This window comes from Acomys minous, assembly GCF_964271855.1.
Source record: "Acomys minous genome assembly, chromosome: 1".
NCBI lineage: Eukaryota > Metazoa > Chordata > Mammalia > Rodentia > Muridae > Acomys > Acomys minous.
The window spans coordinates 105,512,909-105,539,413 of record NC_140483.1 but is presented as its reverse complement, the minus strand read 5'-3'; the positions used below and the strand labels follow the sequence as shown (position 1 = coordinate 105,539,413).

At 40.8% G+C, this 26,505-nt stretch overlaps 1 long non-coding RNA gene across 1 annotated transcript; it reads left to right on the top strand.

Annotated features, from left to right (window-relative positions):
* The first annotated feature begins 11,528 nt into the window (after window positions 1-11,528).
* On the top strand, window positions 11,529-24,993 carry LOC311595061. The gene is made up of 3 exons (XR_014778301.1): window positions 11,529-11,836; window positions 17,110-17,161; window positions 23,435-24,993. It is a non-coding gene; the product is annotated as an uncharacterized lncRNA (long non-coding RNA).
* The last annotated feature ends 1,512 nt before the right edge of the window (window positions 24,994-26,505 follow it).

Here is a 26,505-nt window from a genome sequence, read left to right as displayed (position 1 = left end):
GTGAGGTGCTAGAGGACAAAGAGTGTGGATGGTTAGCTGAAGGGAGAGCACTCCATCTATGCACGCACAGGAACACTGTGAGGTGAAGCTGTCATCCGTGCACTGTAGGCAAGCTCTGTAAATCACTGACTCACCAAGTTGGATTTTGGTGGAATTGTTACTTTAGTCTTGGTAGGGGGAGCAGATGTTTGTTCATGTCTCCCCAGATAAAGAGTTCATGCGATGTATTCTACTTGCAATTTCTAAGACATAGAATGGCTTGATTTCAACTGTGCTACATCTTAAAATTCTTGGCTTGAGAATAGAGCCCATGTGCCAGCTAACTGAAGGTCTTTTTTTCCCCTGGCTGATACTCAGCTCCCTGCTCTGATATGGAGTCAATCACTTAAAACAATGGGAAGATGAAAGCCCATATGACATCTACATTAACTAAAGGCTGGTGTAAAAACAAGGAAGGGGCATTATGCTGTTGGCTGGATGTGAGAGGGCTGGGAACGGGGCTCAATTTGTAGGGTGGCGGCTTATCATAAGATAGCCTCAGGTTTAATCCCCACCCTGGCAGAAACCAAGTGTGGTGGTGCACACCCATAATCTCAATGATTGGTAGGTGGAAGCAAAGAGGATCAGGAGTTCAAGGGCAGCCTCTGCTGTATAGTAAGTTCTAGGCCAGCCTTGGATACATGAAACCCTAAGTAATTAGAAAATAAGGTATCCAGAAGAATATGAGGGCTGTACAGTGCTTTGCTTTTAGGGGGACATGCAGCAAAGCTGATTTTGAGTCAATGGAAGAACATGGTATTGTATCGTAGCCCTTGAATCAGAGAATTCCTGTACATAGCATCTGACTTTGAGTTAACAGGATTTCTTCCTAGACAAGTGCACTATCAAAAAACATCTAAAGATAAGACTTTAGGACACAAAAGAACACATTCCTTTGCAGTTTTTGACATATTCTTTTGGCCACAAAAACAAAACAAAACTAAACTAAGCCAAGAAGCTTTCCTTGAAGAAACCATTTTGATTTGGTCTTCTGTGTAAGTGTGTTATCCGTCACTCAGCACTCACAGCCTGGGGCTGCTGAGAACTCAACCAACAAAGAAAACACCACAGACTTTCTGGGTGGGTGTCTGGGTTGGATAAACACATTTAACTTCGGAGTTTTTGTCATTGCAAAATCATTCATCATAGAAACTTTAAGGCGTGGAGATCATTTTTAGATTACAGTGCTAAGGCTAGACTTTGAAAGCCATTTATTTCAATGGTGCCTCAGTAGCTGTTCAAGTTTTAAAAGAAAAGAGAAAAAAACCCAAACCCTCAAAACTTCTGGGTCAGTATTTCATCTTACAAATGTGAAATACTCTTCGTAGACAGGAACTGTCTGTTAAAGCCATATTTGACATCTACTGAATCAAAAGTACTTTACAACAAAAGGCTGACATCTGTTTACTATATCAGAAGGGGTCCTGCGTATTTTTACTGGAAGAATTTTACTTTAATAAGGCAGCCAAAAGTCATCTACACACATCAAACTGGTTTACAATCCGAGCCTGTAGAGGACCCATTGAACTATCATGGACAACACCATAGAATCAGCCATGTTTAGTGTAGCGATCCAGTTCTTGATTTTGGTTTTGGTATTGAATTGTTATATGATAAACACACACACACACACACACACACACACACACACACACACACACACACACACACACATTTCTTTGGGTGTAATAGTAATCAAACTCTGACTAGGTTCATTTGGCAAATTTCAATCATTTTAGTGCTCTCGATTGATTGGGTCATATTAGTGACTGATTTCTCAGTTGAAAAGATCAAACTGCACCTTGGGCTTCTATGAACCCTTTCAGTCATATCAGGCAGTAGGAGATGGAATCTGTAGGGTTGGCCAGCCCCACCTAAGATCTGTTTAAGCCACCGAATTTGGCAGAGATTAGACAAAGGCCGTCAGCTTGCTGCAGAGTTTTAGATCTGCATATAATCTTATACAGGTGCTGCTTCCTGGATTCTGGAAAAGTCCTCAGCCTGAAATAGGCCAACTGCCACACCTGGGCTTACCAGAACATCTGGACCTACTCTTTCTTACTTGCTCATGTTCTTCAAATCTGCCCTAGCCAAACGGTGCTTTCGCACAAGGCTGACACCAGAGATTTGTAAAGACTCTGTGCACTGCCAAATCCAGTTTGATACAAAACACAGCTACTCTTCCCGAGTCAAATACATTGCAGATATGATACCCCAGTCACGTATTTCAATTAGTCAGGTCTCAAGTGATTTACGGAGGTCATTTCTAACGGTCTCCATAAATTTCTTAATGGCATTAACAACGAATTGGGGAATTTAAAGGAAGTTGTGGTACAATGTCTATTAAAGTTCGCTTGCACTCATGGGCTGCTTGCTCTGTTTTTTAGCCATGCAACCATTGGCTTGGAGAGTTGCAAAAATTAAATGCAGGCATGGATATAATGAATATGGAATTCTAGTTTGAATGAATGTCTTTAAGTAGGTAATTCTGGGAGAGTTGTGGAATTATTTACTAGCTGTATTTTGCGGGTGTACTGTGGGACTTGTACAGTGCCAGAACAACTTGATTCCCAAGCATCAGAGAAAGTGGTCAGTGTGACACAGGCAGCTTTATGCCTGGCTTTTCAATCATTGGTGGCACAGCATCTTGACATTTCTTGTGAGGTAAAGCGGGAGCATGGGGACAATAAGTAGGAAGAATGACTGTTAGGAAGGACGTGTGCCTTTTCTGTTTCCCATACGGTATGCAGGAACAGTGCATAGCATGTGGAGGGGATCATGGTTAGATGTGCACATCTTATGTGAACTGCCTAGATCCCTAGTATCTCTAATACCAATGTCTGGAATTGCTGACCCCTTCCAAGTAACTATGACACTTGTGGGGCTATTCTGTCTGTTGTTGGGTATAGCTGGGATTTGTTAAAGGTTTCATTCCTTAGGTTTTGGGCTAAAGGAAGTGAAGTTGGATTAAAGTCTGAGAGCACAGTGTCGTGGAAGGTGAGATTGGAGGTTTAGTATTGCAGAAGGGCAAACTCAGTTCTAAGAGTGTTGGTAATTTAGCAGGCATCTCTGAAGCCGCTGAGGATGCCTTGTATTGCCAAAAGAACAGACTCAAGTGATTCTCTCCAGGGAAATTGGAGTTCCCAAAGTGATGTTAGTAAGAGGCCCTCCCAGACGAGCAGGCCTTTGTCTTGACTGTAGTAGTGATGTTACTTTGAACAGTCAAATTCAGTGTCTTTTGCTCATGGTTTTTGTCACTTCATTAACAGAGTCACTTGATTTTCTTTTTCCTCTTTTATTTTATGTTCATATTTGTTCATATTTCTTTTCCTTGATTTTCTTTTTCCTCTTTTATTTTATGTTCATATTGTTCATATTTCTTTGGAGCCAGAACCTGAACTTCTGTTCCTCCAGTATCAACCTCCCATGTTACAAGCATGCATCACCACAGTTGGCTTTGATTTTATTATTTTATTTTTATTATTTTTTAATTTTACATATACATTTATATTATTACACACATATAAAATAAACTTCCTACAGCAAGAAGAACCATGACACCATCAGGAATTATATAAATGTTATATTCTTAGTGTTTTGCCTATTTGTATTTGGCAGTCTTGAAGAAAACATCTTTCCTGTCTTGGTGCATCTAAAATTCTGAATGTAAATCAATATTTATCATATCTTATCATTATCAACTTAAAACATCTATCTAGACCTAAAAATGTCTTAACCCCTAAACAGCTAAGCTTAATTGTAAAACTAAACTATCTGGTCTTCAATCTCATCAGAGACTTGAGAAGGAATAAACTTGATTACCTGAGTATGGTAGGAGTGCAAGTTAGTAGCTTCCCAAATGAGAAGATGACAGAGATAGTTTGCTACCTGTGGTGTTTTACTAGGGGTTTGTATTAGTGTGATAAAACACCATGACCAAAAGAGAAAAGGGTTTATTTCATCTTCTAACTTGCAGTACCTCATTCAGAGAAGTCATGGCAGCGATCTAGAGGCAGACACTGGTGCTGAGGCTATGCAGGAGTGTGGTTTACTGGCTTTCTTTCCATGGCTTGTAGAAACTGCTTCCTTATAGAACCCAGGACCATTAGCTCAGCAATGACATCACCCATGTTCAGATAATTTTAACTTGTGTCAAGTCGATATAAAACTAACGAGCACATAGAGCATGGTTTGGTTGGGCAGATGGATGCCTCTTCTACAGGGTTTACTAAGTAGGATTTCAGGTTTGAAAAGTCTCACATGTATATAGCTTTTGCAAAAGCTTTCCTTTTAAAAGTAGAGATCACCAGGTGTGGTAGTGCACGCCTGTGATCCCAGCATTCAGGGAGGCAGAGACAGGCAGATTGTTGTGAGTTCAAGGCCAGCCAGGTCTACAAAGCAAGTCCAGGACAGCCAAGACTTCACAAAACACAAACAAACAAACAAACAAAAAACAAAACAAAAAACCCAAAACAAAAGTAGAGATTATGATCAGATTTCTCCCTCTGGTACTATTTTGTCATGTGAATGAACAACTTACCCACAGCAAACCTAGTGTGTTCTTGTCTCATTGCCTTATCTAGAAAGGAAAGGGTGGGCATTAGAGCAGTAACAGAGTAGGGTAGAAAAAGTGAGTATCCAAGGAGAAAAGCTACAGTGTTCTGGAACAAGGTGGAAGATGTCCTTTGTAAGACAACCAGGAAAGGAAAAGCACTGGGAAAAAGGTGATATCAAATCTGACCACCTGTTGGAAAGTAGCTTCCAAGAAGATCACGTGGGATACAGGCTTAGGCTCCTTGGGCTATGATTATGTGAGGTGTGGAGATCTTGGCAAGACTTGTTAAGTTCTGAAATAGATGCCTAATGGGGAATATATGGACTCTTCAGAGATGTACAGACAGCTAAGTAGAATCATGCCAGTTATAAATAAATGAAAGAAACATAATTGTGGCATAACAGGAAATGACTCCCATATTGGCAGCACTGACACATGCGTAGTTTGACATCCCAGATCCTGGCACATACTGGGTAGGTAGGTACATATAGTAGGTAGGTAGGTACACATAGTAGGTAGGTAGGTACATATAGTAGGTAGGTAGGTACAAAAAGTAGGTAGGTAGGTACACATAGTAGGTAGGTAGGTACACATAGTAGGTAGGTAGGTTCACATAGTAGGTAGGTGGGTACACATAGTAGCTGAAGAATGAGTAATCTGTAATGGTTCTGGACTTTAGCCTCCATCAGCAAGGATGGAGAAGTATTTGATGTTAGCCTCCATCAGCAAGGATGGAGAAGTATTTGGTGTTAGCCTCCATCAACAAGGATGGAGAAGTATTTGGTGTTAGCCTCCATCAGCAAGGATGGAGGCTAGACACCAGGATAGGAAAAGAGTCAAGAGTTGACTTGCTGGAGATATTGGAAAAGACATAAATTAAATTTTATAAAGAACTTTTAGATGAGGAAGGTTAGTCCTAAAATTCCCTTTTGGAAAATATTTTCTTACATTTCATATCATGTGTTCTAACTACAGCACCCCCCACTTGAGAATACAGAGTGAAGACTCAGGAACAAAGGACAGAGGCATGGCTGTCACTCAGAGCGGTGACTGACAGCCCCATCCCACCCTGGGCTTCCGGTGGGGTTGTCACTCAGAGCGGTGACTGACAGCTCCATCCCACCCTGGGCTTCCGGTGGGGCTGTCACTCAGAGCTGTGACTGACAGCTCCATCCCACCCTGGGCTTCCGGTGGGGCTGTCACTCAGAGCTGTGACTGACAGCTCCATCCCACCCTGGGCTTCCGGTGGGGCTGTCACTCAGAGCTGTGACTGACAGCTCCATCCCACCCTGGGCTTCCGATGGGTTTACGCAATGCTTGTCCTTTTGCATCCATGTTCTAAAAATCAGAATATGACTTTTTCTTCATGTGATCCAAATGAGAAACATCTCTCCCACTTCCCTCTCTTTTTTTCCTTCCTTCCTCTTCTCTTTTTCCTCCATCTTTTCCCTTTCTTTTGTGTTTTCCCCCAAGTACTGTCAGTAGGTATCTTTAGATATAAGCAGATAATGGAGAATTTGGGTGGTTAAAAGACTTGGGGTCTGTAGATTTTCCCCCTGATATGGAGAAATTTATTGTAGAAGCAGGAAGGGGGGTATAATAAAGAAGGGAGGAGGGGTGTCCCCAGGAGGACAGGGGAGAGAGAGAGAGAGAGAGAGAGAGAGAGAGAGAGAGAGAGAGAGAGAGAGAGAGAGAGAGAGCTGTAGAATTTTAGTGGGATCCTTGGAAACATTTCACCCCTAGGAGACAAAGGAACAAGAAGGATATTAGATGGAATCCTGAAGAAATACTGTTCCAGCGTTTCCTGGAAAGGTTGATCTCTACAAACTAAGAATGCCCAGATCACCTGCTTTATTCCTGCACAGCCCTATTGGCCAGGAGCCCTTTCCTCCCAGTGTTCTAGCTCAGGCTTGTACAGTCAGGGGAATAACTGCCTGTCTGTGCTGGATTCAATCAAGAGATCAACTCCTTTCCTTTCCCCGCGAGTCTTTAGGGGGACACAGGTTGGTCTCAGAGCTATTCCGTGTTTTTGTGAAATCTCTAAGGTTGAGATTGATTAACTTTTAGATTAATCATACTCCCGAAATGGAGTTGAAAATGTCTTAACCTTCAGATAGGAAAGGAATCTCACCAGTCATTATTTGCATTCACTGATGTTACAAATTTGTGGACGGATGTTATCCATTAAGGTGAAAGCAGAAAGGGGCTATAAAATTGACTCAAAGCTGAGCGCTTTACCTTCAGGGAAGCCCATATAAAAGTCTGTCTTGAACCGTATATATAGCAACAGTTAAAGCTTTGAACACCTGGTTCTTAACTGGCCAGGCAGAGCCATATAAAATGCTGACATACTTTCTACTTGCTGCTATTTTGATGGCTGGGCAGGCTGCTATTTTTATTGAATGTGCTTAGGAATTTAGCATCCGTGATCAGTCAGCTTGGCGTGCACTTATTTATTGAATGCCAACCATGTGCTGGAGTCTGGACTAGAGTTCCTCTTGTTTACACTGGTTGAGTCCTTGGAATGGAGTAAGTGATGGTTATAGTTACTAGTTCTGGGCGATGTTGCCCAGCAAGTTGAGAAGTAAAGGCAGTTTCCAGACTTCAGAATTAAGACGCAGCTTTCCTGGTTATGTTAGGTGAACTGGCTAGAAACATGACACTATGAAGCCATAGCTTGATTCCTAGCTAGGTCACTGCAGGGGGAAAACCCTCTTGTGCCATAGGATGCATCTCTCACAGCGGCCTGCTTCTTAACCTACCAGCCATGTCTCAAAAGGAAGAAGGCCTTTCTAGCTCACACTTGAGATCCCCGTGCTGCAGCTGGGTGCGCTGGCCAACCAGTCTAGCCAAACTGGTGAATTCCGGGTCTATGAGAGACCTTGTCTCCAAAGGAAAAAAGGCAGAAGGTACCTAAAGATGACACCAAAGTTGACCTCTGTTCTCCATGCATCCCCAAATAGTGCACCTGCACATATTTAACACCCCCACCACATGTACTGCTCACACACTTGAACACATAACACAATGCAGAGTCAGCATGCTGTGTGATAATTCGTAATGTCATCATTTTTAGTCCAGTGGTTATCATTTTGATGAAAAGGCACTAAACGTCGCTTTTCTGATTTTTCTGAGCTGTTTTGTCTGTGACATCTGCCACCACTGTTACCACGGCTGGTTGGGTTGATATGGGTGGCTGGGTGGTGGCCCCTTCTCCCCCACTGCTGTGTGTGCATCTTTTCCCAAATATGCATGCTGTTTTGAGAAGGGTAATCTTCCCCCTCCCCCTCCCACCCCTTTGTGGAGGAGGACTAGTCTTCCGGTGTGCTGTCAAGGGTATAAAAGCCAGCAGGGTCCTCATGTGAACCTCTAAAGGAGCTCTCAAAATGCCTGGAACTAGTTTGCTTATAAGTCAATGAAACATTTCATCCAAAATTATAGAGCATCTTTTATGTGTCGAATATTAGCCTAGGGACACAGTGATCAATCAGGTTTCTTTTTCTTTTCCGGGAATTTTCAGCTCAAGGAAGAGGCAGCAGGATAGACATCGCTAGTGTGACCAGTGTCAGACAGAAAGTATGCATGCCACACATCCTGGGGGGACCGAAGTATGGGACTAGTGTACTGCTGACATGAAGAAGAAACCAGGCTAGCCAAACGCATTGGAGGGGTTTGCTCATACACAACAAAACTGCCCTTTTCCGGGCACCAAGTAAACAATTATCTGAGTGCTATTCCAATCAACCTGCTCCACTAGCAGTTGAAGTTACTTATGTATTTTTAAAAGATATTTATTATTCTAAGTTTGATCTGCCTCTCTCTGTGGCAGTGCTAATTTAATCATTATAAAACTGCTTCTTCTATATTTTGTTGCTGAATGAAATTTAGAGGCACGCTGTGATTTTATAACCACTAAAGGAAAGTATACAAAAATTTAAGATAAAAGAACTGCCCCAAACCGTGATTTTAGATTTTGCTAAAAACCACAACAAACGGAGCAACACATTGGTTTTTAATGGGGTTGTTTAATTTTTTAAACTTTAATTTACTTAGTGGTAAAAATGTAGTTTACTGTCTTAAAATAATTCAAATATTCTTATATTCATGGCTTAAGGTTATTATTGTTGTATGTCAGAGTACTTAACTATTGGATGTTTTATTTTGCTAAAACTAAAAAAATCAACTACAACTCTTAAACTATAGAGCCATGAGATTTGAAAGTATATTATGATTTTAAGGTGATCTAGGAAGGCTATAGCTATGGCCCATCCATCAATATTCTCTTATTTTATTTGGTGTATTTTTCCACTTTAGCACCAATTCATGAATGATTGATATTTGTTCCAAAAGATTTTCTCAAGTTAGGTTGGCTGGCCCACACTTGTAGTTCCAGGACTCAGGAATTTGAGGAGAATTGCTACAAACTGAGCCTTATGAATAGAGATTGCTTCTCAGCAAAACCAACCAACCACCAAGCAACTAAGCAAATACAGGGTTTCTTCTATAGTACTGTACAGAGGCTCTCACCTGGGTAGTTCTTGGATAAAGAGCTTCCTCAGCCAGCTTTGGGTTTCCTGCACAGGAAGAGCCACTGCTGCAGTTTTAAAGACTTCCTTCTAAGGCAGTGAGGCAGTGTGGTGTCCCCAGCCTCTCTCTCTCTCTCTCTCTCTCTCTCTCTCTCTCTCTCTCTCTCTGTCTCTGTCTCTCTGTCTCTCTCTCTCTCTGTCTTTGCCTCTGTCTCTCTCTCTCTGTGTCTCTATTTCTGTCTCTCTCTGTCTCTTGGTCTCTGTCTCTCTGTCTGTCTCTGTCTCTCTCTCCTTCTCTCTCCCTTTCTCCCTGTCTCTCTATCTCTCTCTCCCTCTCTCCCCACCTCTCTCCTCTCTGTATGTTTGTATGCATTTATATTTGTGTGTGTGAAATGAATTTGTAATTTTAGTAGAGGTTGCATTGAATAAGTTACAAATATGTTTGTATAGCGTTGATAATTTTTCAACATTACTTCAAGTAGTCCATAAACATGGACTAACTTATAATTTAAGGATGCTTTTTCTCCTATATCATCATTTAAAAATAAATTATTTAATTTTATTTTATGTGCATTGGTGTGAGCATGTCAGATCTCTTGGAACTGGAGTTACTGACAGCTCTGAGCTGCCATGTGGGTACTAGGAATTGAACCTGGATCCTTTGGAAGATCAAACAGTGATCTTAACCACTGAGCCATCTTTCCAGTCCCTATATCATCATTTTTTATGGGTTACAGTCTAGAGATCTTTCATTTCCTCGGTTAAATTTATACATTAGTATTGTGTTTGTTTATTTGTTTTATTTAATTTTTGTCTCATTTAGTTTGGTTGCTTTTATAAATTTAATTCTTTTCTTAATTTCTTCTTGGACAAGTGTCTTATTAGTGAATACATGAATGATCTAATTCAATAGGTCAAATATGAAAAAGCTAAGCACATAGAATAGACAGTAGACTGAAGAGTCCCAGAGGCAAGGGGTGGAGAAGACACAAGCTATTGCTGATGAAAACCCCAGAAGCTTCAATTAGATGCAAGGAGAATATTTTGAGATCCCTTGTATAGTAGCGTGACATAGCTAACAATAGTGTTATTATATACAGAAGTAACCAAGAGTAAATTTCACATATCCCCTTGTGAAAAATAGTTGGAATAAAAAGTGATGGATATGTTAGTTGACTTAATTTAATCATTTCATTTATATACTTAGCTGAAGACAGCACTTCATACCTGCACATATATATTGCTATACTTTGTCAATTTAAAAACATACGAATAAGAAGACAGCTAAGAAACGGGGCTACTAGTGTACTAACACCTTGCAGCTCAGTATTCATGGAGTGGAGATGAGGCTTTTTCAGTTTGTGGGCCAAGGGCATGTTCTGGAGATGTGGGGGTAGGGGGTGAGGGGGAGGAGGGTGGCAGTGGGGGGACAGGGGGGAGGGGAGGAGCAGGGGGCGATGTGGGACAGAGAGAAGAATTTGAAGGATTTATGATAGCTTTGAAGAGCCAGCCTATTTCTAGGCAAGCATGGCCGGCCCTGATGGTTTTCATTAGCCCGTATTCCTCTTGCCGCACAGACAAGGCCTCTTGTGTAATCCTTCCCCCCCAGGTCTGTTCTCTTGCCGTTGGTCTCCAGGCTCTCGGACAGCTTTCCTGTGGCAGGAGAGATGGGCACTTACTGTTCCAGGAGCTGAGATGGGAGACGTGGCCTTTGGTTCCAAGAACTGGGAAGTATAAAAGTGTTTCTTAAGAGAAAAAAAAAGTCTTGTGGCTAATTTAAAATATTCCATTACTTTGGCATATTTACTATTCCTTATAATCATGAAGTGTTGGATAAAAGATTAAAAGGAACAAATATTTCAACTATTTTTATGTAGATGGATCCTTGAAAGTAATTTGAAGGGAGTAGATTTGAGGGGAATTTTCATATTATCAGCTGCATTCAGGATTATTATTACTATAATGAAACTCAGTTTTTTCTTGGTTTTATATGAAGTATATTGCAAGGTAGAAGGTATAATTTTTAAAAAAATCTAATACCGTGTCTCAGACCCTCTCTGGAATCTAAATGGTATTTCAGCATTGTCTTAACTAATCACAGAAACTATTATGAAAATATGTTACCAATAGAACAAAGGTAGTTATATCTTCAACTTTTATTTAAGGAAATTCAATAATTGAATATCAATTCTGTAAAACATTAAAAAAAAGTAGAGGCAAAATGACATGTTGATGTTACTTAGCCATCTGAGTGTGCTGGCAAAGCACCCTTGGCACTCTTTGAACTCTAAAAGTCTGTCATATTGTGCTCTGGACAAGCTAATTGACCTATTTTAAATTCTTCTCACTCTGTCCCCAGCCTGAGAGGCGGAGTGCTCCTCTAAAGAACTGGGCTTTTTATGAGGTGTTAAATCAACATTGCCAAATGGGACTTTGTGGAGCTCTCTGCAGCCCCATTGCAGAGTGATGGAGGCTACCAGATCACTCTGTATCTTTAACAGCCTACGATTAACCCCTCTTATAAGGAAATGAATGGGATCTCTTGGATATCCATAAATCATCATGAGGAGAACACATTTTTATTTACCCAGGACTCAGGCCTGGAATCCCTCCAGGACTCCATTTGTATCCTTTCCTTAGACTTGAACATGCTGGCAGGCCGACCGTGCATCCTCAGCAGTGAGGTGTGCTTGATAGACTGACAAATAAAAAGCAGGTAAGTCGGCTTGAGGCTCCTAGACTTCTGCAAGGCGGAGGGGGACTTTGCTTTCAGAGTGTGGCTAGACCTTACGGCCATTGTGTCCTCCAGTGCACAGTGCACTTTCTCCTGTTCCCTACGTTGTTGTGTGATTCTGTAAGAGCGACGCATGGCAAGGAATGCCTTTTAGTCACAGCTGAAGGAAGAAGCTTCTAAGAGAAGTTGCTTGGAAGGGTAGATGGTGGCCTTGAAGCCCAGTATTCCACTCACAATGTAAAGAATACAAACTTTAAAAACATTTCAATCTGAAGCATGGGGCGAAGTAAGCCTGACAGTAAGCTTGTCCTTTGCGTTCTGGCAGTTGGGAATTTAATGATGGAATTGTCAGTCTCCTTGAAAATCTAGCCCAGATCAGTGGAGAGGGAGAGACATCCACCCTGGTTGGAGGAGAATGCAACAACACAACTAAAATACTAATTAATGATTTCCAATTGGTATTTTAAAGAATTTAATTTATCAATATGTTAATATGTACTATAACATCATCTTTATCAACTGACAGGTGAATCTTGATCCTCTTTGGTTGAAATGGAAATTTCTATAACTTAATGAATATTATATAATACTGATCACGGCCCATTATTACAACCTTGTTTCTTTCCTCTATGAAACAGTTTCTTTCCATTAACAAAATGTTAGCTAAATTTACAAAGTACAGAGTGAACTGGGCAGTGGTGGCATACCTTTAATCTCAACACTCAGGAGACAGAGGCAAGTGGATCTCTGAGTTAGAGGACAGCCTGGTCTATAGAGTGAGTTCCAGAAGAGCCAGGGCTACACAGAGAAACCCTGTCTAGAAAAAAACAACAAAAAATAACAATAGAGAACAAAAGAACAGAGTGTGATGCTGCACACCTTTAATCTTAGCATTTAGGAGGCAGAAGCGGGTCGATCTCTGTGAGTTCCAGACCCAACAGAGCTACATAGTCAGATGTTGCCTTTAAAAAAGCAGTGGAGGAGGAGAAAGACATACAATATTCTTGCTATATGGATACTTCTGTGTATCTGGCCCTCATAAGCTGACCTTGTAAGTTCTTGAAGTGGGGACAAAAGAATACCTGCTAGCTGTATAGTAAATCTAGTTGAATTAGATCCCATGTATAGAATTTGCCAGGGGCCTTTCAGACAAAGATTTTCATGTATTCCATGTTCCAGGTAATTGATCTTTTATAGAATTAAAACTCTTCTACATATAAAGACATCATGGACTGGAGTAAAATAGGTTTTGACCTGAAATTTTATGGTAGGAGTCAGGTGAGATGGCTTAGTGTACAAAGTTTCCTGTCACCAAACTGATGTCCCTCACACTGACCTTCTACCTTCACACATGTGCAGTGTGACCCTCCCAACTCCCAGCACAAAGAGAAATATAAACATAGTAAATATATATTTTTAATTCTATTGCTAATAAATATCATAAGCATGGTTGTATGAGGCATTACTAAATGTTTTTATTATTATAAAGGTCAATCTGCTGCCATGTAGTCATTTATCCCAACTCCGAGACACTGTAGCTATGAAAACCCAGGAAAAGGGAAACAGTATTTTAAATGCATTCAGTGATGCACTGCATGGTGCTTGGCCACAGCAGAGTCTCAGAGATTAGGTATTTCTAAAGTTACTTTTACATTGATATTTAGTGGTGGATATCCCAAGATGTGCTTTGAAATAAGACAATTTTAAGGTAAAATTGACAGATTAAATTTTTTTGAGATTATAATACAGTTACATAATTTCTTCCTTCCCTTTCTACCCCCTAAATCCTTTTCTTTTTCAAATTCATGGCTTCTTTTTTCATTAATTGTTGTTATATGCATATATGCATCTGTACATGCATATCTTACTAAATATAACCTGTTCTGTCTATACAATGTTACTTGTATGTATGATTTCAGGCCTAGTCATTGGGTATTTTACACCCAGTTGGTGTGCTTTCTTGGGGAAGACTATTCTTCCGTTCTCAGCATTCCTAGGTGTCTGTCGGAATTTTCTTTTTCAATCTCAAAGTGTAATAGACATTATAAAAAGTTACCAAGATGAGATTAGACAACCACTTCCTATTTCAAATCAACTTTTGCTAGTAATTTAGATATTAACTCTTGTTAAGAGAAGGGAAGTGGGAGGAAAAAGTTTGGCCTATTACAGTCTTATATTTGCCAACCGTGTCCTCTTCTCACACTGACCATTGTGGCCGACTATGTTCCCCAGAGATGACACACTACATATCACTGTGTCTACCTGGCCACACCACGGGCATTTCTGTAACTCTGTGTGTTAACTTGTGTCTTGGGTCCCCAAGAATCCTTTAGCTCCCAATGTTTGCTAACCTTAAGGCACACTTCCTTCTTGCTCAGAATCACCAGTTACACAGCTGGCTTGCTCTCTCACAGCTGAGGCAAAGAAAAGAGAAGAAAAGGGCAGCCAGACGGACCAGAGAGAGTGCAGACAGCTGCAGCACGAAACAAGCATTCCTACCTTTACTTTCTTACAAGGACTGCTTAGAAGTCCGGATTACCCAGGCCTTTGCTCTGAAGGCTGAGTTAACACACGTGTCAGTGGATTCTTTGGACAAGGCTAGTGTGAGAGCACGGTGTGCAGGAAGCATCTCCTTTCCATTCTGCTACTTCTGTAGTATCAGTGAGCAAAGAGATGTGACAAGGAAGGTCACCTGTGACAGATTATACACACCAGAGATCACAACACCTCTTACCTCACGTGTTGTTCTAAGCGTTTCCCTTCTTCTTCCTACAAGGAAGTCAGGCGGAGAGAGTTCTGTTTCTCTCTCCTTGAATTTGGGTACATAGGCTTAGAATAGTTTAGCTCACAGAACCCAAGTCACTAAATGGGGAAGCCACTTCTTTCTTTCTTTCTTTTTTTTTATGGGAGAAAACATTTTTATTCTACAGCAAAAACAACAACAAAAGAATCCCATCAGTTTTAGTGGTACAATGGCTCTTTTTCATGTACATAGTTTGATTTTAGCCAAACACATTTCAGTGATATATACGACTTATTGTATGTAGTTTCTCTGTGTCAGGAGCACCAAGTAACCTTTACCAAGTATGATAGGTCTGGGACTATCTCTCTCCTCTTATTATAGAATGATTTAACATGTTTTATTCTCTTTTTTTCCCCTCTTTTTTTTTTCCTTTGAAGTGCAGTGGTGCCTACAGTCCTCTGAGTGGCAGAATAAGGATTCTGGTACTCTATGGTTGTAGCGCTGGAGCAAGCCAAGCCTCCACATGCCATGCACTCTCAGAAAAGTCTGAAAAAGCAAAGGGAGAGCAGTCCCTAGTCATTAAGTCCAATTCCAGTCATGAGTGAAGGAGCTCTCAAGGGCTCAAGGTCTTCCCAACAGAAACCTCAGGGTTGTTGAGAAGAGACACTTGTGCTATGCACAGGACTGTAAGTTTTTATGCACATAAAATGATTACTGTTTTAAACCGGAAACTGGGGGAGTAGTTTGTTATGCAGCAGTAGTCACCGACTCTACCGACTTCTAGCTCGGTGAATGCGGAAGGCACTTCGTCCTATTCGTCACCCAGTCTTGGCTGGCTTGTACCTGATGGCACCTGAGCAATATGACACAATGTATTGTAAACAAATTTTTTTTTGTTGAACAACTAGTTTTCTGTTCATTTTCAATGGTTTCACTTGTCGCATAAATGCTTGGGTGATAGAGTATTGTGACTGGCTTTGACGGGGAGGCGTTGAAATGTACAATTTTTATTGCACGCCGAGAATCATCTAGAGAGAACCTGTCAAAGTGGAACCATCCATGAGGACCTCGAAGAACTAACATATGCTAATTAAGTACATATTGATTTATAAACTTATGAAGAGGATATCAATAAGCTTTGGAATAGGAGACTCAGTAGCCTCATGTTCTCGGCTGACTCTGTTCCCATACTTTCTTGAAGTCACATTAGAAAGATCAGCTTTGCCTCCTCCCACCATGGCAGACTCAGAGAACTTGAGTGCTTATAGGGCAGCGGTTCTCAACTTGTGGGTCTCAACCCCATTGGGCCCACTGACCTTTTCACAGGGGTCACCTAAGACCATCATAAAACACAAAGATGTACATTATGATTCATAACAGTAGCAGCAATTCCAGTTATGAAGTAGCAACAAAATTACCTTTATGGTTGGGGGGTCACCACAGCAGGAGGAGCTGTATTAAAGGGTCACAGCAATAGGAAGGGTAAGAGCCACTATTATAGGGGAACTCAGGGGGACTCTAACCATAAACACAAGGAGTTCAAAAAAGTCACACAGTGGGAGCTGAAGCTCCACAGAACATCTGTGCAAACCTACTTTGCACACTTGTGTATCACACTGACGTTAGCAAGCACTACAAATTTCAGTTTCCTTGACTTTATTTGTAAGTTATCTTATACTGTTTCAATATTTTGATAGTGAAGCAATATGACTTTGGAGCCATAATTGCTGCACCTTCTGCTATGAACAGAACCGTGGATTCAATGATTTCTGAACTGAATCCATTCTTTCATCCATCATTCGACAAGCCGGTCAACATGCCCAGTCGGCTAAAGTTAAGGGAAGAGAGTTGACTTTCTCACTCCTTGCATTTGGGTATGCAGGCTAATGATGCTTTGGCCCACATAGTGTCATGGGATGGCACTTGCTGAAGCTAAGTCACAGAAAGAGAAGCCAGTTACCTCTTGTTTGATGTAACACAAGTAATAAGAGTCCCCTTGGTTTGCCATAGAAGAATACAATTTCTTTAAGGCTGCCATGCTGAAAGGATGCCAAGTGAAGACACATAATGTGACTTCAGGAAAGCACAGAAAGTCACCTGTGAACAGTAGTCTAAATATTTAAATTAATTGCTTGTGAGGATTAACAAGGTTTATTAACGAGAGAGTCCTGATCCCTTCCTCTAGCATACATCAGAAGACTGCTTCTAGAGGGGTAGCCCCTCTTCATGGAGGCCAGGAATACCCTTATCTTTGAAGACTGACGAGACAGGCCATGCCAGTCACCCATGGTTTGTTACCACTAGATCCTGCCCAGTTGTATTCAACGTGAATCTGTAAAAGTTTATGTCATCCTCCACTTTATTGGAGCGTCATTGATCAAGGTCCTTGTGTCAGCTTACATTTTAATAAATTTATATGGCGCTATCTTGTTAGTCTGCCTTTGTTATAGAGGAGACTCAGCCATGGACCTGGAAGTGAGTGAGGACATTTACTGTCTTTTCTCCTTTACAGCATGGTGGCTGTGTTCCTGGTTTATGTGCTTTGATGGCGCTATGATGAGCAGGTACCTATTTTGGACTATCTTTCATGCCTGCACATTATAACAGGTCGTGCTTTTTAAATAAAAACTTACTTGGCTGCTGAATATTTATCTTCTGTTATTTTGCGTCATTTTACTTATACTTTATATAGTAAAAGTGAAAAAATAGAGATGTGTGTATATGTGTACATGCATGTGTGTAGGTGCATGCATGTGAGTATGTGTATGTATGTTTATCTGTGTATACATGTATGTGTGTGTGTGTGTGTGTGTGTGTGTGTGACTGTATTTAAAAGTAGGGTTTTTTAATGCCTGGTTTAGCTCCTGAATAATGACATAGAGACATATTATATTGATTATTAGCTTGGGGCCTTACAGCGGGGCAGATACTTAGCTATTGTAACCCGACTATGCTGGTCTGGCCTACTTTCCAGGCACGTGGCCCATTGCTTACCATCTTAATTACACACTGGCTGCTCTTTCTTTATCCGTGTACCAATGGGGACCTTCTTTGGTCCCCACCTGAAGCCCCACCCACCATTTCTGGGATCAGAGATCCTGCCTTAATTCTCCATCCCAGATACTGGCCATTCAGCTTTTTATTTGACTAATTAGGAGGTGATGGAGAACAATGTTTACAACATACCAAGAAGGGAAACGCTTTCTAATGATGAGAACGCCAAAGTTCGGACTGCAATCAGATGTCTGGGTATAGAAATTAGTATCTGAATACATAGTGAACAAAAACATCTTCCAGTACACATGTGTATGTGTGTGTGCATGTGTGTTTGTGTGTACATGTGTGTATGTATGTGTTGTATATGCATGTGTATACATGTGTGCATGTGTGTATATGTATTGGCAAATGTGTATGTATATACAATTTCACTTGTAATTGGCCCAACATTAAAAGACCAATTGTTTATGAGCACAAACTAATGACATAGGGAAGAGGGTTACTTCTGCCAAATCTAGGGTAGTTAATTTTTTTCTTCCTTTAATGACCAGTCCCCATTAAAAGAGACAAAAAATTGGGATTCTAGTGGGAGATCCTATATGTTCTCTGGATTTCTGAGCATCTCATCTGTAAAACTGGGTTAATACTTTTTATAGAGAGTTTTGAGGAAGTAAATGGGTCAACATATGAAGGATTCATTCACAATGGATGGTAAATAGGTGTTTAATAAACAGTGATGAAATCTAAATTTATCTATCTTTCTTGATATCTGTCACTAGTGTTCAGAATTGGGATATAAGTTTACCTGGACAGCACCATAAATATATTACTTAAAAAAAAAACTATCTACCAGATAATTCAACTTTCTGATTTACAATTTTTTTATGCTATAGGTGGAGGCCCGCTTTTCTGTATACCACTTTCTATGATAATGAAGGAAGAAGGTGTGAAACGTGCTTCACAAAATTGAGATATTGGCTGTGGGGGTGGGGGTGCGGGAAATTATGACTTTTATCTGTTTTGTCTTTTTGTGTGTGTGTCAGTTTCAGAAAGTGACTTTCCCAAAATATATTCTAACATCTGATGTTATTATCATACCTTTTGGAATTTTAAATTTTCTATGCATTGATAATATCCAGAAAATGAAAATGTAACTACTAAAACATTGTCAAAAATCAACATAAAATTTGTGTGGTTTTGTTAGACCTGTTGTTAAGGCAATTAGGAGACAGAAGCCCAAGCATGTTGAGGGGCCAGAGGATGAAGCCGATTCAAACTCTGGAATCACCTGACAAAGCACATGCCCTTTTTGCTTGTTTGGCGACTCACGCTCCATCATAGGGACTCACAGACCCTATCTTCTGAGAATCAACTCCTAGTCCAAAGCTTTTTTCTAAACCTCCTCTTACTTGATAAAACCTAAGAATACTGAGCAAGTGACAATGCTTCCATGTCTAGAGCTGGTGAGATGGTTCAGCAATGAAGAACACGGGCTGCTCTTCCACAGGACCTGGGTTCAGTTCCCAGCACCTTCATGAGGGCTCACTATCAGATGGCACTCTAGTTCCAGGGCTCTGACACCATTCACTTTCACCTTTCCATGGGCACCATGCATGTAGGTGGCACACATACATACACGCAGTCAAAACACTCATACACATAAAATAAAAACAAATAATTAAAGACCAATCTAAAACCTGACTCGCTACACTTGAGTAAGTTCCCAGCAACACTGGGCAAGATCCACATGGGGTTGTTCAGTACAAAATGCATTACAAGGTTAATACATATTAAGTTAGAACACACAGTGACTTTACAATGACAAGGCTTCAGGTGGTTGCAATAATTTTAATTTCAGTTGTGTACTTTTCATTTTGTCTTGTGTCTCAATCTGGGCAATGCCATTGGGGTTACAACAACAATAAAAACCTTTCAAACAAGCATTGAAAAATTTCTTTCCTCCAATGGATAACTTACAGTAGAGCATACATCTGTCCTTAAATATTGACACAAACTAAATATTTTCATGCAGAAAAATTTATATTGGCTTTCTTAAATAGATGTTGAAAACAGGTATGTGTTTAGGACAGGGCTATATTTTCCCCCTTTCTGGCTATGACTGGTTTAACTTTGTTTGTAGTTCCACTCACCAACAAAATGTTATAAGGTAGGAAAAATTTACAAATCAACTTTGCCAATGAAGAGCTAGGCAGAGAGTAATATGCCATTAGCTTATTGCTGAGCCCTTACCCCACAGTAAAATAGGCTCATTTCTTCATTTTTTCATATGTGTTTCTCGATTTTGGTAGTAGAGTTGTGTCATAAAGCTAAAGCAAATTTCTCCTGTTTTACTCCAGTCATCCTCATGAGTAATTATCCTAGATTTTTTCTTAATTTGAAAAAGTAGATGATGGGCAGGACAGGTGGCCCAGTGGTCATGTCCCCTTGCTGTTCAAGGGAACCTGAGTTCATTTTCCACCTCATAATTGTCTGTAACAGCAACTCTGTGGATTCAATGCCCTATCTTGGACACAGTTCTGCACCATCATGAACACACACACACATACACACACACACACACACACACACACACACACACCTATGAATGAGTACAAACACACTTGCACACACACTCTCAAATAAATGTTTGAGAAAAGAAAAGTAAATAAGGTATATTCCCTGTCTTGGTTTGGGTGTCTATTGCTGTGATGAACCATCACCACCAAAACAGCTAGGGGAAGAAAGGGATTATTTTGTTTACACTTCCACATAACTGTTCAAATTCTACTGAAGTCAAAGCAGTAATTCAAACCGGGTAGGAACCCAGAGGCAGGAGCTGATGCAGAGGCTATGGAGGGTGCTGCTTACTGGCTTGCTCCTCATGGCTTGTTCATCCTGCTCTATAGCACCCAGGACTAATAGCCTAGCATGGCAACACCCACAATAGGCTGTGCCCTCCCACATCAATCACCAATGTAAGAGAATGCCCTATAGGCTTGCCTACAGTCTGACCTTAAAGAATATTTTCTCAGTTGATGATCCCTCCTTCAGATGATTCTGTGACAAGTTGCCAGGACAACCCCTTTGGATGCTAATTTTAAGAACCACTTAAGACTAACTGTTTTCTGAAATTCTGAAAGCACTAAAGCATCCCAAATAGGTCATTAGACACTATTTTATCTGTGGTATATTTATAGATTTAGATCAAGGGTAGTGTTTATCTAAAGGTATTATTTGAAGATATATTAATGTAGGTAATTTAAAGTTAACATTTAAAAATGTTTTATATATATATATATATATATATATATATATATATTCCCTTTATAATTTGACAAAGGTGATTAGACATTGTGGTGTATGTTCATTGAAGTAGATTGAATAAAGTAAGATAAGAGAAGGCTGGTAGATTGATTTTGAGCCAATAGCCACCAATAGAATCTTGATAAGGAGCAACCTGCAGCTTTGGCGATATTGTCAACAGTTTTGCATTTGTTCCTGGGCATTGGAGGCTGGTTCTTGCTTGCTTCCCAAGGTTACCATTGATGCTTAGCTTCCTAAGGATGGGGAGAGAGAACACATTGAAGAACAGAAATAAAAAAACCAAAGTACTCTTGGTGCCAGGCAGGGGCTTTCACTCAGTATTCTACTCTGCACTTATGAAGGAAGGTTGGGAGATCAGGGGGTGTGGCGTCAGGGTACTGAAAGGGGACATCAGTTATTTCTGATAGAAAATTTCTCCTAAATCTTTTAAATCTTCTTGTGGTTTGCTTCCTCTGTGGCAGGTGTAGTAAAGCAGATTTCTCAGGTGTCATCCCAAGATGCCATTAATAACAGGGAATGAAGGGGCGGGAACCTTGAGGGCGATTGCACAAGCCTTGTGGGATGCTTACGTGATAGCAAAGTGGGAAAATTTAGTTGTGGGCCTCCATTTTGTTTTATCATCTTAGAAATATGGTGCCAAGCGCCCAGTTGGATTTTCTTCAGCTTAGTTATTTGAGCACTGAGAGGAGAGGGAGAAGAGGGAAAATAAGGGGAAGGGGTGGGTCTTTTCATTCTCATCTTTTTTTCTTTTTTCTTTTCTTTTCTTTTTTTTTTGTTTTTTTGAGACAGGGTTTCTCTGTGTAGCCTTGGCTGTCCTGGACTCACTTTGTAGACCAGGCTGGTCTCTAACTCACAGTGATCTGCCTGCCTTTGCCTCCTGAGTGCTAGGATTAAAGGCGTGCGCCACCACGGCCCAGCTTTCATCCTGATCTTGTGTTGTCATGTAGTGGTAAAGTCTCCTTGACTCTGTTTGAACCACATGAAATTGCTGTTTTTATTGGTCAGAATGGTGAAATCCAGCAAGTTTGCATGGGCTGATGAGGAACACCTGTGTCCCCATTCTATCCCAGTGTCTACTGAGGGCTGCCTAGTGTAAGAGAGTATGCAAAACCAAAGGTGCTGCTGGAGTCGCCTGTCCTGGGACAAGGTTATTTTGTTTCTCGCTGTTTTGGCTGAGTCCTACAACTCTTTTAAGGCAGATCTCCCAAGTATTTTCTCTGCAAGTTCTCATGGGGGGTTTTCCCCATTATTTTTCTTTCTCTGAAAAGTCTCTCATTTTGTTGTTTAAAAAATGACTAACTCGTGCCCATAACTTTTGATTTCACTTTCTACTCAACATGAGGAAAATATGTCACGATCTCAAATTTTCATAACTGCACTTCAAGGGCCATAAACTATTCCTTTAAGTGGATAGTTTATTAGTCATTCTGGAGTTTGGGCACAACTGGGTGGTTGGGTTGCTGTCTGTGCTTTAAGCCTTTTCTGTTATTTCAGGCTAGTTCCCCAGGACATGTTTCCCAAAGTGAGATTACTTGGTCCAACGGCATGAACATAGACAAATCTCATGATACATGTCAACTACAAATAGCTTTGTTTTCAAATACTGGTTGGTATATGAAGTTTGACTCCCCATCATTCACAGGATATGCTAAACCTCTGTAAATGACCTGCCTACATGGTGGTCCACAGCCATACTCAGTGACGATGCAATGTGGTAATCTGCACAGAGAAAAGGGGGCTGAAGTTGTTTCTGTCAAAAGAGCAACTTGCTTTTCTCAAAAGAAATGCTTCTGAACAAGCTGATCCCAAAAAGACTAAACTCTCCAGGCACACAGGACTTCTTCCAGTCCCATTTATAATTATTTTACCTTGAGGAAATGAAGAAAAAGGAGACCAAGTGTTAGCCTGTGTTTAGGAATTTTCTAGAGAGTAAGTTTTAACTCTTACCTCTCATGGAAGGAGTAATAACAGGTGGGTTATGCTTTGCTTTAGATCAGTGGTTCTCAACACTCCTAGTGCCTTGGCACCTTAATATGGTTCCTCAGGTGTGCTAATGCCCAACCATAAAATTATTTTTGTTGCTACTTCATAACTGTACATTGTTATGAATTAACATATCTGACACATATATGACCCCTGTGAAGGGTTGTTTGACCCCAAAGGGGTCATGGTTTAGATGGTGTATTTTGGCTTAAAATGTATGACTCATCAGAGATGATTCAATGATGGTCAGTGGTCCTTTTCAGGGGCATTCTTGGAGATCCCTATATGCATATAAATAATATGTTTACTTGAATACAGGGAAGCAAGATGACCAATGTTGATGTCATTCTTCCTGCTCTATTTATGATACAAAAACAAGGTAATGCCATGAATGTCTGGTTCACATGTCATGGTCTTGAGAGCAGGGGGCAGTGGGGAGCAGAGCATACAGAGAAAGAAGAGATCACAGAATTGGGGCATGGCCACCTGGTGTGCTGGACATTTTGCTAATACAAATGATGCCTTGATTCCAGCAGATCCTAGGATCCGTGATCAAGCCATGATGGAAATGGTGTCATTAACACTACATCAATAACCAGCCAGAACCTCTGAAGGACATAAGTGGAGACAAAAAAGAATTTCCTTGGAGATTAGGCGAAGCATGTGGGGAAGGTGCTTGTCACAGCCTCTAGAAGGCACTTCCACAAACCAGCCAGTCATGGATCCTACAGCTCTGGGTATAACCTAGGTGCCACTGCTTGCTACCTTCACATCCCAGAGTCGTCCTGTGTAATCATTTCTCCTTGGGTCTATGTCTTGGCGTCTCAAAATGAGGCATCTTGTTATGAGATGCCGAAAGTTCCTTTGATTTCCCATTTTCCTTTAATATATACGGATGTATGAAAACAAGGTTTATGCATGACATTGGTTTTGACATTTGCTGTCAAAATGTTATCCTTTGACAGCAAAATGGATTCCTGAAGACTTAAAAGATTAATTACTTCAAAATGACTTGAGGTTAAACGAGACTCTTACTATGTGATTCCATGGGTGTTAGTGTGAGAAGAAAAACAAAACATCAAGTTGAAAGGATTCATCAAAATTCATGGATTCATGGAAAAACTCATTAGGATGGAGCCAAGTTGGATAATATTGTTAGAGCTGTGGTGGCAAGGATGCTTATGGCAACAGGCATTATTTACTTGAAATCTGCCATGCCCATGCCCTGTACATAGGTCTTTTAATCTGTCCTAAGTGTGCTGAGGCTGACAGTAAGCATCTTAAATCTACTCAAAAGAGCTCTTGCTCTCTGAAGTGATCTCAAAACCGACCTTGCCTCTGTTTTGGCTAGACAGTTCTTCAGCTGTTGAGATCCTTCAGCTGGTGGTGACCGCTCTTCATCTGGCAGAAGCACAAAACAGCCCTTGAGATAAGGACTGCTCTGAGAAGTTGTAGTAGGGGCTGGCAGAGAGGAGAGACAGCTGGAGGACTCGCTGGAGTACCATGAAAAACAAATTACCCCAGAGAAGCCATCTGTGACTCCCTCCTTCTGGAGACCAACTAAAGTCGTTAAAAGAGCTGTCTTCTTGCACTCTTCAGGGAGTCCTCTCTTGACTTGTGGGTGTTGCTCAATATCTCACAATGTTTATGCTTTAAAAAGCTAATTTTGAAACAAACAGTTTCAAAGATTTTCTAGAATGTATTAGCATGCACTCTCACAACTGCCAAGAGTCTGACATCATCGCCTCCTGTGTCTTCCAGAGTAATATTAATAATCGTTTTATGCCACGAATTGTCCTTGAAGTTAATACTTAACATAAATTGACATGTATTTCAGTAACCTTCCCCCATAAATTGTATTATTCTTTCAAATCAGTGTACCCTGTATATTTTAATAACTGATGAAAGAAAGCTCTGCTTGTAGGGGGTGAATTTAAAAATTCTGTAGGCTGAAAATTTATAGACTGAATATGTTTATTGGATATGAATATTAAGTCAAAGCAAACCTTTTAGTTTGGATAAGGATGACGATAACATAAATGGCCAAATTTTGGGGTATGTATTAATATATGTCCATTATCTAGAGGTGAGAAGGAGGAACAAAGGGTTTTAAGAAGAAAAATACTCTTGTATTTCTAAACACTGCATTTCCAGTTAAAGTAATTTATTATGAAATTGTGAGCTATGCATTTCTATCTTGTGACTACATCAGGGCCCTCAGTGTGAACTCACATCATATACACTCTGAGATTTGAGCTTATCTGAAAAGCTCATGGTGTGCTTCTCTGGGAGCTGTTTGAAAGAGGTCCAGGAAGTCTCCCGAGAGAAAGTGTGAGTCATTCCAAGGCAGAGGAAGGGTTGAACTGAGAGCAGGAGGAGAGAGAGCCCTTCTGTGTATGTGCACTGCTCGTCTTTGTTTTCTGTAAGCCTATTTCAGTCCACTGTCTATTGCTGTGACAAAAGGCTTGAGCAGAGCAGCTTAAAGGAAGAAATATTTATTGTGGCTCACAGTTTCTGTTCCTGGTTGGCTGACTTCGTTGCTATGGGCCTGCAGTAAAGCTGAATGTCATGGCAGGGAAAGCGTGGGGAGAGCTCACCTCTGGACATGCTTCCTTCACCTCGTCCCCTCCAGCTCTAGCTTCTAGTACTCTCTAGAACAATTCAGCTGTGTTCTTTCACTTTTCTGGTCCTGGCAATTCAACTGAGGGTCTTAAGCACTATACTACTGAGCTACATTCCCAAGTACAGCTCATCAAATTATGAAACCGTGTTAAAAAGATCAGAACCATCACGAGACAATCGCTTCCTGAAAGTCCTGCCTTTGAGGAATGCGCGACTGGGGACCAAGGTGTTTATACACAAAACTTTGGGAACTGTTTCAGTTCAAACACTGGTAGTACCAGTGATGGCTACCATAGCTGTCATCTTAACACAAAATAGAATTCCCTGGGATGAGAGTCTCAATGGGAGTGTCTACATCAGGGCGGTCTGTGGGAACGGATGTGGGGGATTGCTTTAATTATTACTAGAGGTGGGAAAAACATCCTTTGTGAGCAGCGTCAATTCCCGAGTTTGGGTCCTGGACCACGTAAGTGCACAGAAGCAGCTGAGCACAACCGTGCATGTCTTCTGTTTGTTTTCTCTCTGCTCTTGAATGTGGATGTGACTATTTACTTCAAATTCTTGCCTTGACTTCCCCACAAGAAAAAGCTGGCACTAACTTGGAATTGTAATCTGGAAAAGCCTTTTCTCTTTTAAAAGCTTTTTGTTAGGGTATTTTATCATAGCAGCAGGAGTGAAGCTAGGATAGTGAGGTTCTTATTTTTTCTTAGTGATTGAGCTAGACCTTAGTGGAAAGACCACAAACAAATAGGGTTCTCTCAGAAAGAGAAGTTGGGGGCCGGGAGTGGGGAGAAACAGAGAGACAGAGACAGAGAGAAACGGGCAGGGGTGGGGTGGCATTTCGAACAGTGGACACCTGCATGCTCGATTCTGCTCAGTCCAAGAAACGGGACACTTCAGCTGTCCTTATCTTCTGCTGAAAGCCTGGTGGATCCCTGGTGAGTCACTGGTAATGAGTTCACATAGAAGACCAAGGTGGGTA